Here is a 12,033-nt window from a genome sequence, read left to right as displayed (position 1 = left end):
CATTTCTCAGTCTCTTAGTAATTACTGATATCCGTCTCTCTCTCTCTCTCTCTCTCTCTCTCTCTCTCTCTCTCTCTCTCTCTCTCTCAAGTTTTGGAAGGTTTTGTCATTACAAGGTCCATGCCTTACTGCCATAAGTCAACACTGCTAATACACGATGCAAAATTTCCATTTCAGACACACAAGAAGTTCTGATTAGTCTACTAAAAGAAATGCAGGCCATTTTCACTATTCTGTTCATTTCTTTTGCTGTCCATATGTTCATTGCCTTCAGTTGCATTACATGTAAAAACTGATCAACTTACTTAACTAATTTTCAAGCCTACTTTCAAACTATTGATCTATTAAGTTCTTACATTACTTGGTAAAGTTAATCTGCATTAAATGCAAACAGTACAAAGTAATCAATCTAATGAAAGTTGTTTCATTATCACATTCCTCCTTTTTTCCCCCAGTTAAAGACTCCCTTTAGAACTGTTTATTAGTTTTGGTACACTGAGTCACTGTATGCCATTCCTATTTCAGTTCTGTATTTCTCATTATCCTGATAAAGCCCAATAAAAACTTCAGTATTGATGACTATAGCTTCAGTATACAGTGGAATTTCACATAGCGAATATAATTTGTTCTAGAATCTTACTCATAGTGTGAAACACTCATTAAGCGAAACACTTCATCCAATATAAATTAATGTAAAATACAGTAATGTGTCCCATGTAGAAAAAGTACTAAACGTTTTGTCTTATTTCTGACATTTATTTTAAAAAAACTAACTCTTTTTTACTAGGAAGCTGTCTAGAGTAATTTGTTTCTGACGATGCTTCAACACTTCGCAAAAATGTGACATAGAATTATCATCTAATAAATTTATAGCACATGTAGCCACTGCTTTGTTGGGGTATTAATTTTCAATGTACGATGCAACCAATTCCCATGCTTTCAACATTTCTTTTATTGCACCAGAAGATTGTTGATTTGCCGTTACCGGGACATTTCTAAAAAGGCAATTGGCACACACAAAAACACTGTGTGAACACAATCTTAGAAAAAAGTGTGATCACATGCTGCACTAAGATAGTAGCAGAAAGAGTGCCAAACCCAGACTGCAGTACATACTAAATACATTGTTCATATGCTACTGCCGACAATGAAATGTGTTCATATTGTTGAATGTTATGTTTCCACCGTTGCATGCAAATGGATGTCACGCTAAATCATCACAACTTGTTATGCAAAACATCGCTAATTAATGAGTCATTTTTTACAATTTATTTTGCTTGTTATGTGAATTGCCCTTTATGGGAGGTGCTCGTGAAGTGAGGTTCCACTACAGTCACATAGATTGAATCTGTTGTGTACAACTTTGTACAGAAGGAGAGGTGAGCAGAGTGGTGTGGCAACTGTCATCGTAGGGAAGTGGGCCAGGAGCAGAAATGACTAGTGAACGAGTAACACAGGGAACAGAAGATCTACTTAACTTGTATTTCTCCAAATGTACGAGACTCGTTACAAATGATGCAACAAGACATTGAGTCCAGCACATACAATAGCGGCAGCGATGAGGTTGTAGCATTGTCTGCATGGCGTCTCGTAGCAAGATGACTCCAAGTGTGAGTGTGATGAGTGACTGCTGCCAACCATCCTATATTGCAGTGGCAGAGGTCACTCAAAATATGGTGCTGCTGGAGGTGTGGGTCAGCGGGCGTGTGCCATTGAGTCTGTTATCTGTTAAACCCTGCGTGACCGCTATTAGTGTTGTACAGAAACTTGCCTGTGGGGCGGTATCAATACATGGTACCACATCCCTCCCCTCAAATCATCTCATCATTATTGTGTAGTGTAGACGAGCAGACGGCAATGGGGAGAGGGCCAGATGCAACTGGCAATGAGGAGATGGGAGTCGAAACTGGGGCTGGTGTCGAGCTCCCACTTGCACCCTGCCGTACACCCTGAGACTGCCCAGGCATGTTCTGAAAAACCAGGCGGAGGGTGTGCACCCACATCTAGTGGTAGACCAGCAAATGAAGATTGAGGCATCTTGACAACTGCAGAGAGACCCGAGGTGGCACGTGGACCAGCCACTGGAAGGGGGGGGGGGCACCCCAGACGGTAGTTACTGTAGAGACAGTGATGACCATGATAGGGCATTGACTTCCATCCATTCTGGGACTAACACTGATGATGCGGGATACGTGGGAGCTGGAGGCAGTGAGGACTGCTGCATCCAGATAGGCATGAAATCTGAAAGCGCAATGCATGCACTAGGATCACACAGTTAACATGGATGGATTTGATTATGGTGAAATTTAAGTAGCAGCAAGAACAATGGGGAGGGACACTTTTAAATTTGCGAATAATTACATTGAGCTTTTTTCAACAATTTTGAAGCAACGACAGTGGGACTGTCAACCAAACCAAATTTATATAACAAAACTGCACTGATGCTGTAACAGGAAGCATCCACAGGCAAGACCACAGGTTTGGCAGGATCAAATGATCACTAAGCAAAGCATCTTTCAACGTCTGGAAAGCAGACCAGCACTCCAGCGACCAAACAAAAGGAACATTTTTCTTGTACAGGCAATTCAAGGGAGCCACAATTTGAATGGCGTTAGGAATAAATCAGATGTAGTATGTGAGCTTCCCTAACACAGATTGCAGTTCCTGCACACTGTGTGGGGATGGAAAGTCACAGATAGGGCAAATGTGATTGCAATTGGCGAACACTCTGGCTGTTAATGACATGTCTTAAGTACTTCAGTTTGTAAAGACACACACATTTGAGATTAGCTTCAGACAACACTTGAAACAGAATGCAAAGATTACTTTTGTGTTCTTCAGGAGTGCAACTTGAGATGACAGTGTCATTCAAGCAAACAGGAACTTTCGCAATCAGTTGCTCCAGAAAATGGTGACATATGTCTGGTGCAGAGGCACTGCCGAATGGTGGGCTCCAAAATTTGAAGAGATCGAGTGTTAATAACCAAGACTTCTTGTAACTGCTCACCCAGTTATATTTGTAAGTAAGTGTTTTGCAAGTCAGTTTTGGAAAAGTAATGGCCAGCACCCAATTTATCCATCAGTTCTTTTGGACATGGCAAGTGATAACTGTCAGTGATTGAGGATTCACAATTTACTTAAAATTGGAGCACAGCCAGAGTCTGCTGGATGGCTTATTTACAATAACAAGAGGGGATGCCCATTGACTGGCAGTAATATGACCCCACTGTCTTGTAGGAAGCTCCTGAGACACTTGGTCTTGGAAAGCCTTGGGTACAGGATGAGCTCGTAACAAACTGTGGCTGTGCACTGCCCTTCATTGTGGCATGGGCAACAAAAGTATTGGCTTTGCCTAAACCCTCAGAAAACAAATCCTGAAATTCTGCACACAATTTAGCAACAGTCCCCTGAGGATCAAAGGCAGAAACAGAATTTACATTGTCCTGAATGCTTAACTCAAACAAATCGAAAGAGTCAAGACCAAAAATATTAGCACCATATCAGGAAGAAAGCACTGTAAATGTCACTGTCTTTGTCAAATTTCGTAACGTTGAAGGAAGGCTACAAGCGCCTAGTACAGGAATATCTTCACCATTATATGCTTTCAGTGTATGGTGTGATGTGCACAACTGAGGTTTGCCAAGAATTCATAAATGCTTTAGTTGAGCAAAGTCCTGAAGTGACAGTGTCAAGTTGCAAATGGGCTGATTGTCCTGTGGTAGTGAGAGACACAAAAAGTTTGTCGTCTTCACATAGCACTGAAAATGAATTTGGAACCTTCCCTGAATGGCTGTGACACTGTTGTTTTCCACTAATGAAACTCTGGGACTTTGAAAACACACTACACGCTGTTTGTGACTTAGACTTGCATGAAGGAGTAGCAAACAAGGGTGCCTTACACTTTTGTAAACACACAGACTGTACATGTCCCTGTTTGCTGCAAAAAAAAAAAAGTGTGTGTGGGAGGGGGGGGGGGGGTTGCTTCACGTAAGGGGGCGAGATTGGCAGCCATGTGCTGTATTATGGTGAGGACATGGCTTCACACATTGTGCTGGTCATGACACGTTGTTACATGAGGGCTGTGGCTGTTGCCGCTGTTAGCGAGACAGTGGTGAGGCCTGCTTGTTGTGGCTATCTACAGAATAAACAGGCACCACCTCAAAACTGTCGGCTGCACTTTCACAGGAATCTTTACAGTCAAGTGTCTGTAAAGCATGATGCAAGAAGTAGTATGGGTATTTAAAGATCTGTTCCCTAATTCGAGAGTCAACTACATTGTGCCTGATGACGTTGCGAGCCTTATGATTACTGTAATATTGGCCGCAGTCACATTTGAATCTACACTGTCTAATAAGGCCAGGCAGTAAAGTCACACACTGATGGTATGTCTATCCTTGTTGCTTATGTAGCCTATAGAATTTGTAACAGGCAGCTGCCACTTGAACCTTGTCCTCATAATGCTTCATAAGTGCCTGCAATAGTTCCTCGTAGTCTACCAACTCAGGGCATGGTGTGGGAAATAGTTTGGCACAAAACGTATAAATAGTCAATTCCACAGTGGTTAAGAAACAAGAATATCAGTACCTTGTACGTGATGTGCTGTGATCTGCATGAAGTTTGTGAGGTACTCTGTCAAGTTTTCCTTTGCCTCGTCAAACTCATGAAATGGTGGCACATGTAAATAGGCAGTGGCACTGCCATTGTGTTTGGCATCTGTGTGAAGTCATCTGCACCATCCTGAAGTGATGAATCACTTCAAGCAGTTGCAGCATTTGTTAACTCTGAAACTGAATAAACTGAGTTAGATCAACTGCAGGTGATACAGCAAAAAGCAAAAATAGCACAGAGAAGGCAAGAAAAGGTTGCAAAAGCAACAAGCACAGAACCTAGAGCATAAAGTGCACAAGCAAGGCAAACACTGCATACTCAGAAGACAGTGAATCGAGGAGAAGAAAAAAAAAAAGGCAAGGCAGCAAGAAAGTAACTATATGTAACTGTCACACACAGTTTCAATGACTCATTGTCAGATGCTGTGTATGACTTCGTATTCAATGGTAAGGGGAGGTGGGCTACCGAGTGGTGTGGCAACTGTCATTGTAGGAATGCTGGACAGGAGTGAAAATGTTTAGTGAAAAAGTAACACAGCAAACAGAAGATTTACTTAACTTTTATTTCTCCAAATGTACGAGACTCATTGCAAACGATGCCACAAGAAATAGTCGAGCTCGTATAATAGCAACAACAATGGGACAAGGCATTGTCCTGTAGCGAGGTGGCATGAAGCGCGAGTTGGCTGAGCAGCTGCTGCCAACTGTTCTGTATTGCAGCAGCAGAGAGGGCTGGAAGTACAGGGATGCTGGAGGTGTGGCTCAGTGGACCCATGCTGTTAGGTCTGCCAGATCCTGCGAGACTGCTATTGGCATTGAACAGAAACTTAGAATTCCATTACCGACATAACAACACCTGTGAGGTGGTATTGACATGTGATACTGCAGAATCAATGCCTTGTTTCTCCGGGTGAAGCTAACTAATTCAACAGCTTTCTCAAAATAAATGAAACCCAGGCAAAGCAGTAAATCTTACTCGTTGCTCCATTCTACAATTTCATTCATGATCTGCCATTGGTTAATTGTGCTATATCCACTTCGTCAGCCAACTCTTTTTGCCTATTTAAAATCATTTTTTTTTCTATCTGTTTTGTGGTAATTTCAATGTATGTCTTGTATATTATGAAAAGGAGACTAATAGGTCTGTAGTTCTTTCTTTCTTCCAATTTCCTTTTTTTTTTTTGTATAGAGTAATTACAACATTGTTCCAATTTTGGGAGAAGATTATTCTCTGCAAACATTCTGTTAACAATTTGCAACCTACTTTTGAATGGATTATCTCAAGCTTTAATCATTTCTAATATATAAGTGGCACTCAAATGAAAATGAGACAGATGGCAAAAAGTAAACAAACTGTTCATGCACCTCTTCATCCAAAACAAATAGACTGCCACAAATTTTTTCTTCTGGGTTTGAAAAGATGGAAGTCATTTGGGGACCTATCGAGACTGTATAGAGGATGTTTAAGGACTTCCCAGTGAAACTTTTGCAGTGTAGCGAAACAACAGGCACGCCAGCTCCAGGAAAGTCACGATGGTCTTTTTGTTTGACTTCAAGGTGCTGCTGCTCACTGACTTTCTGGAACACAGTGCTTGCCAACATGTTACAGAGGTTGTTTCACATATGTGTTAGAAGTTGTGCTGGGGAGGCCTTACATATCTTCCATACAGTCCCATTCTCTCCAATGTGATTTCCATATTTTTGGAGCCCTGAAGAAAGACCTTTGTGGCTGTTGATTTGCTTCGAATGAATAGGTGCACACCTGGGTACAATCACAATTCCATAAGCAAAAGCAAACGTTTTCCATGAAGGCATTGACAATCTTGGCTGATAGTGGGATAAATGTCTTACAGTTAAGTCGGTTACTTTTGAGACGATGAACAGTTTACTTCCTTTTTTCCCCATGTATCTTAGATTCATTTGACTTCCCCTTATAATACATCTCCATGCACCTTTCTTTTCTTTATACCTGGTATGGTTAAATACAAATTACCTGAAATTACATCTAGAATGTCATTCTCTTCGTTATTGACTATCTGTGTTCCCAATTTCTCTTTGTAACTATGCAGAAATTTGAAGTAGTTTTGGTCCATTGTACTCATTTCTCTGCAGTTTGTGACTTTGCTGTCTGCCATCTTAACCGAGGATAAGCATTGTCTGCTCAACAAAAGTTTTAGTTTTTTCCCTTATTGTATTGTTATTGTTTTTGTATCAATTATGAGGCAGTGTTTCTGGCCAGTACTTGTCTTCTGGAGTCAAAATGTGTTGTGTTGACGATGGACATAGCAATAGCATTATGCATGTTGATGTTACTACACATTTTGACTTCTGAAGGCAAGTACTGACCAACAATTCTGTCTCATCCTATTTTCATTGTATATTCTAAATCCTTTCTTAGACATTTCTGAATAATTTCGTTTACTTAAGATATTCCATCACTTCCTATTGCCACTTGGTTGAACCTCTTTCCTTCTCTTTAACAACTGTCATGCTCTATTTGAGGTATTCTTTTCATAAACCCTCCTTGTGCTTGCAACAAATTTTGCTATTACCTTAATTAAACAATCACCCCTTTTGTCTCTGCTTATTTCAACTTCACTTTTTGGAGACATTCATTCCTCTGTTAATGTGTATTGAATGCCTTATTTCTTAAAGACTGTTTTTATCTTGTGTTACCTCAGTTGTCATAGAATGTTGGTAAAAGCTTAAAGAGGAAAGAGAGAGCAGGGTTTTTATTCATTTAATAAGGTTAAGTGCACTGTCAAATTTATTTGTTTATTGAAAAGAAATGTAACTAGATGTACCTTGTTGAGAACAGCCATTAGATCGTACAGTTAAACAGGGTTGCCACAAGTTCTGGAAATCAGGGAATTTCAAATGTGTCGGGGAAATCAGGAAAATTTGGAAAAAAAACCTGGAAAAATTTCGTTTTCGTGTCGGTAGATGAAATCATTTGTTCACTGATATGTCGTGCATCGTTGTTGGCTGGGCGCAGCTGAGTAATTGTGCCATTTCCCTACTCCCTCATTCATACAGCTTCTTGCTTGTCCACCAGTCTCCTCACCTTGCTGTCATTGACGCCCACCATTTCTTGCCGTTAGCCTAGCAGCTGCCAACGAGAGGCAGGAAGGCGTGAGAAGTGGTTTGTTTGGCTCTGATTTTGAGAGACTGTTGACACAGCGGCCAGAGACAGCAGTCATGACTGCATGAGTTGTGTGTGAGTGATTGTGTGAATGTGTTTGCTCTCGTTTTCTGACAAAGACTGTGGCCAAAAATTTAGTTGTGAGAATGTGATTGTCTTTTCTATGTGCCTGTCTGCGGCTCAGTGATCATATTTACAGAGAGTTACTACCTATCCTCATCAGTATTGATTCTCAGAGGAAAGTTGTCTGTTGCATGAATGGATCACCGCAGTCTCATTTCATCAACATGGTGATGTGGAATGTGAATATGTGGCCACACAAGTGAACTTCCATGACAGGCCAAAACCACGGGCCATTTCTGGGAGCAGGCCTGCCGATCTGAAGCCAATCATTTGCCACTAATGTGCAGGCCCTGTCCATTGGATCTCTCACTGATCTGCCTGCAGGTCAGCTTTGTTTGTGTGCGGCATAACGCAGTGGATTTTTCTAATTTATCCATGGACCAAGGACTGCGGTGCTTCTCAGCAGGCTGGGGCAGTGGGCGATGAATTTCAGGAATTGCGACTCTCGCACCGCAAGTACATTGTACAGTGTGGTGTTTTATAGACATTTTACATATACTAGTGCATTTTGGAACTTTGAAAGTAGTTTATACATTACAAAGTATGGACAATAAGAAGAAAACTGGCAGTCGTTGGCAGTTTGTACGCTATGTACTCAGGTATTTCTTGAAAGAAAAAGCACATAATACCTGTAAAATAATAAGACATAACACAGAGGGTAATAACGAACAAATCAGAAGCAACATTTTATTGGCGGTCACCTATAGTGCTGGCTTACACAACTCTTCCCTGCCTTATACACTTCTTTCAACAGGCTTACTTTAAATGCATATTTTTGTCACCAAATTTGTCACCGTATTTAGTTTTATTGAAATAAAATAACATCAGTGGTTTTAATGAAACACACATACCATTTGGCTTGTTTTCTCCATCTAAAAACATTTCACTACCCTTGAGATGACAAAATTTGTCAGGGAAAAATGCTAAAACTTGTCTGGAAATCAGGGAAATATCAGGGAATTTCACTTGGGGAAACTTGGGGCACCCCTCTGCAAGCATCTGTTTTGATGTTCATTGAAAACAAACAATTACTGACAAAATAATATAAATGGATAAATGAAAAAGCTACTCACCAAGCAGTGGCAGAACGCACACCTAAAATGCGGTTGTAATTGGCAAGCTTTCGGAGCCAGTGCCTCCTTTCTCAGGTAGAAGGGTTGAAGGGGAAGGAAGAGGGTTGAAGGAAAAGGACAGGAGAGGTCTAGGAAAAGGGATAGATTTTTGGACACGTGTGGTAAGTCTCCCCCAACCCACGGTTCTGGGCAACTTTCTTGAAATCTAACCCTTTTCCTAGACCTCTCCAATCCTATTCCTTCACCCTTTTTCTTTGCCCTTCACCCCTTCTGCCTGAAGATGGCAGCACTGGCTCGGAAAACTTGCTGATTACAACTGTCTTTTATATGTGTATTCTGCTGCTGCCTGGTGAGTAGATTTTTTTATCTTTTGGTGTTCAGTGTGACTCACTGGTAGACAAGCATGTAAAACTGGGAGAGTTAGGACCCTTACAGAAAAAAAATTAATTTCTAAAGTAATATGTTTTTGTAATAAGGATTAAATAGTGCACACTATCTTTGTGCATGCATATTTTGCGTCTGATATTCGGAAGGCTCCTAATCTCTTACTGTGATGTCACGGGGTAATAGACTAGTAATGAAAAGTTGAAAATTTTGTTTCTGTTTGCCCTTGATAACAATTTTCTCTCTGCACCAACTGGTACATGGTATTGTTGAATGCATCTTTCCTTCACAGCATAGCATGCAAACTGTTTCTCTGCAAACTGGAACAAACAGTTTTGTATGCCACAGCTTCACTATTGTGTGAAATCCAGCTAATATCTTAATTATTGTTTGTGGTGTAGTAGATACAATTTTCAGTCTCTAGATTCTGCTACAGTTTTCATCTAACATTCTGTATGAGAAAACTCAGAATGCAATTCATTTAAATACTTTTGGCTTTCTTGTTTAAATGTGGTCATTGTAATATATGACCATGAACTGATGAAATTATTCTCGAAAGAAATCAAAACTGTTGGCAACTTTAAAAAATTATGATCTGAAAATTGTATGTGTCATGTTCTGCTATAAACTACCCAATCTCTTGCATTGTGTCTTCCTCAAATGATACATCATTGTTATCGTAGTAACATGTCATTCAGTGAAGGAGGAAACCATTTCAGATGCTCCAAGTTCAACTGTCATAGAGCCTTTTTGTTTTTGTCAGTAAGAAGTTGTGGAAAGTCTTTTGTGACTTGCAAAGCTATATTCATGATGATGCATATACAATATTCACTCTATGGTGCATGTTAAGTGGTGGCTTGTACCATCTCTACATAAACAAATACAAAACTAGTATTCTCCCCCTCTCCCTCCCCTGTGACCGAGCGAAGTAGCGCAGTGGTTAGCACACTGGACTCGCATTCGGGAGGATGATGGTTAAAACCCGCATCCGGCCATCCTGATCTAGATTTTCCGTGATTTTCGTAAAGTATTTCAGGCAGGTGCTGGAATGGTTCCTTTGACAGGGCACAGCCGACTTCCTTCCCCCATCCTTTCCTAATCCGATGGGACTGATGACCTTTCTCTTTTGTCCCTTCCTCCAAATCAGTTGATCAACCAACCCTCCCCCTGTACCTCCCCTCCCCTCCCCTCCCCTCCCGTCCCCTCCCCTCCCCTCCTCTGCACTTTGTTGACGTGTACAGAGTGCAGTAAGTGTACGAGTTGTGGTCATCAAACAATGCAAGGAACTGTTAGTAGTATGTTTAGCCACACTCATCAAATTTTGTGAATGAATTAATTCTCGTAATGCTGAGCATAGTCATATTAACATTGCAGGTTCAAAATAAATTACAAACTGCACAAAACATAGAAACACATATATTATACATTTGCTGTTTCGTTTTTACATATATTTCATTCTTGTTAGGTCTCCAGGGTATCCATTTTTTGTTTAATTTGTAATACTGTTGACAAAGTGGTCTTTAGAGATGAGAGTATGTAATGAAGCATTACCCATTCTTGCTTGTTTCTAGAGTGATTTAAGGAAATGAGGGAAACATGACTCGGGATGCTTGGATTCATGTTCATACAGTACTTCTGTTACTATTGTGCTGGCTTGCTTTCTGTTTGACTTGTTATGTTGCATCCAGTGTGGTCTGCTATGGTCAGTTTAACGTCAGACTGAGGGTAATCTGGGAATGTTACAAATTTCAATTGCCCTCATGTTAATTTAGTTCCCTACTATAGTCTGTTTCTAAATTTACCACATATTTGCAATGCCTGTAAAATCTGCCCCAACAGTGTAATTAATATTTTTAGGAAATCTGCAATATAGTAGGCCTTTCCAAGTTTATGCTCTGTCTCTTAGAGAAGGTACATAGCAGTTCTTCCATCACACGATCTCGTCCAGGTATTAGTATGACATTTTGTGTGAAATGTTTTAAGCAAGGGAGAGTTTCTACTTACAAGCACCTTAAGCAAGACTCACGTCCACACAAGTTAATAAACAGGACTGAAGCTTAAGCTTTCAGAAGTTCAAAACAATTTACTATTAAGGAGAAGAGGAAAGATAGGAAATACAGAGAAAAGATATGAATTGTATATGCAGGAGGTGAGTAAAAAAATCTGTTTGCTTTCCAAATTAGATGGGACAATAGGTACAAGTAAATGTTAAATTTTAATTATATGTTAAAAGTAGGATTTCATAATGAGAAACTGAGATCGACGAGAGGAGAACAACATTTCAAATCCCTTCAAACTATCATAATGTAGGTTTTCTGTGATTTTGCTAAACTGCTCGAGGCAAATGGTTCCTTTGAAAAGGCATGACTGATTTCCTTCCCCATTCTCCTCTTATTGAGCTAATGCTTCATCTAGAATGACCTGCTTGTCAATGTGATATTAAACTCTAATCTACCTTCCTGATAATGAAAGGCCAGCTGTCAGTTCATCAAAGATGGGACACACTTTAAGAAAAACTACTCAGTGCAAAGGGAAATAAAAATATAGGAGGGAGCCGAGAGAAGTAAGTAATATAAAAAATGGAGTGGGATGATTAAAGGGAGGAAAACATAATGTCAGAGAAAAGGGACTCATTTTTGCTGCTGTTTGTTTTCAGTTATTGAAGTATACCTACTCAGTCTCCCAATTTAATATTTGGAAATTT

The 12,033-nt window shown here is 40.2% G+C and overlaps 1 protein-coding gene across 3 annotated transcripts in view; it reads left to right on the top strand.

Moving 5' to 3' along the window:
• The window catches only part of LOC126092301 (autophagy-related protein 16-1-like), a 106,283-nt gene that overhangs the window by 71,858 nt on the left and 22,392 nt on the right, over nt 1-12,033 (top strand). The window lies entirely within an intron of this gene.

This window comes from Schistocerca cancellata, chromosome 7, assembly GCF_023864275.1.
Source record: "Schistocerca cancellata isolate TAMUIC-IGC-003103 chromosome 7, iqSchCanc2.1, whole genome shotgun sequence".
NCBI lineage: Eukaryota > Metazoa > Arthropoda > Insecta > Orthoptera > Acrididae > Schistocerca > Schistocerca cancellata.
This window is presented reverse-complemented; position numbering and strand designations above follow the sequence as displayed.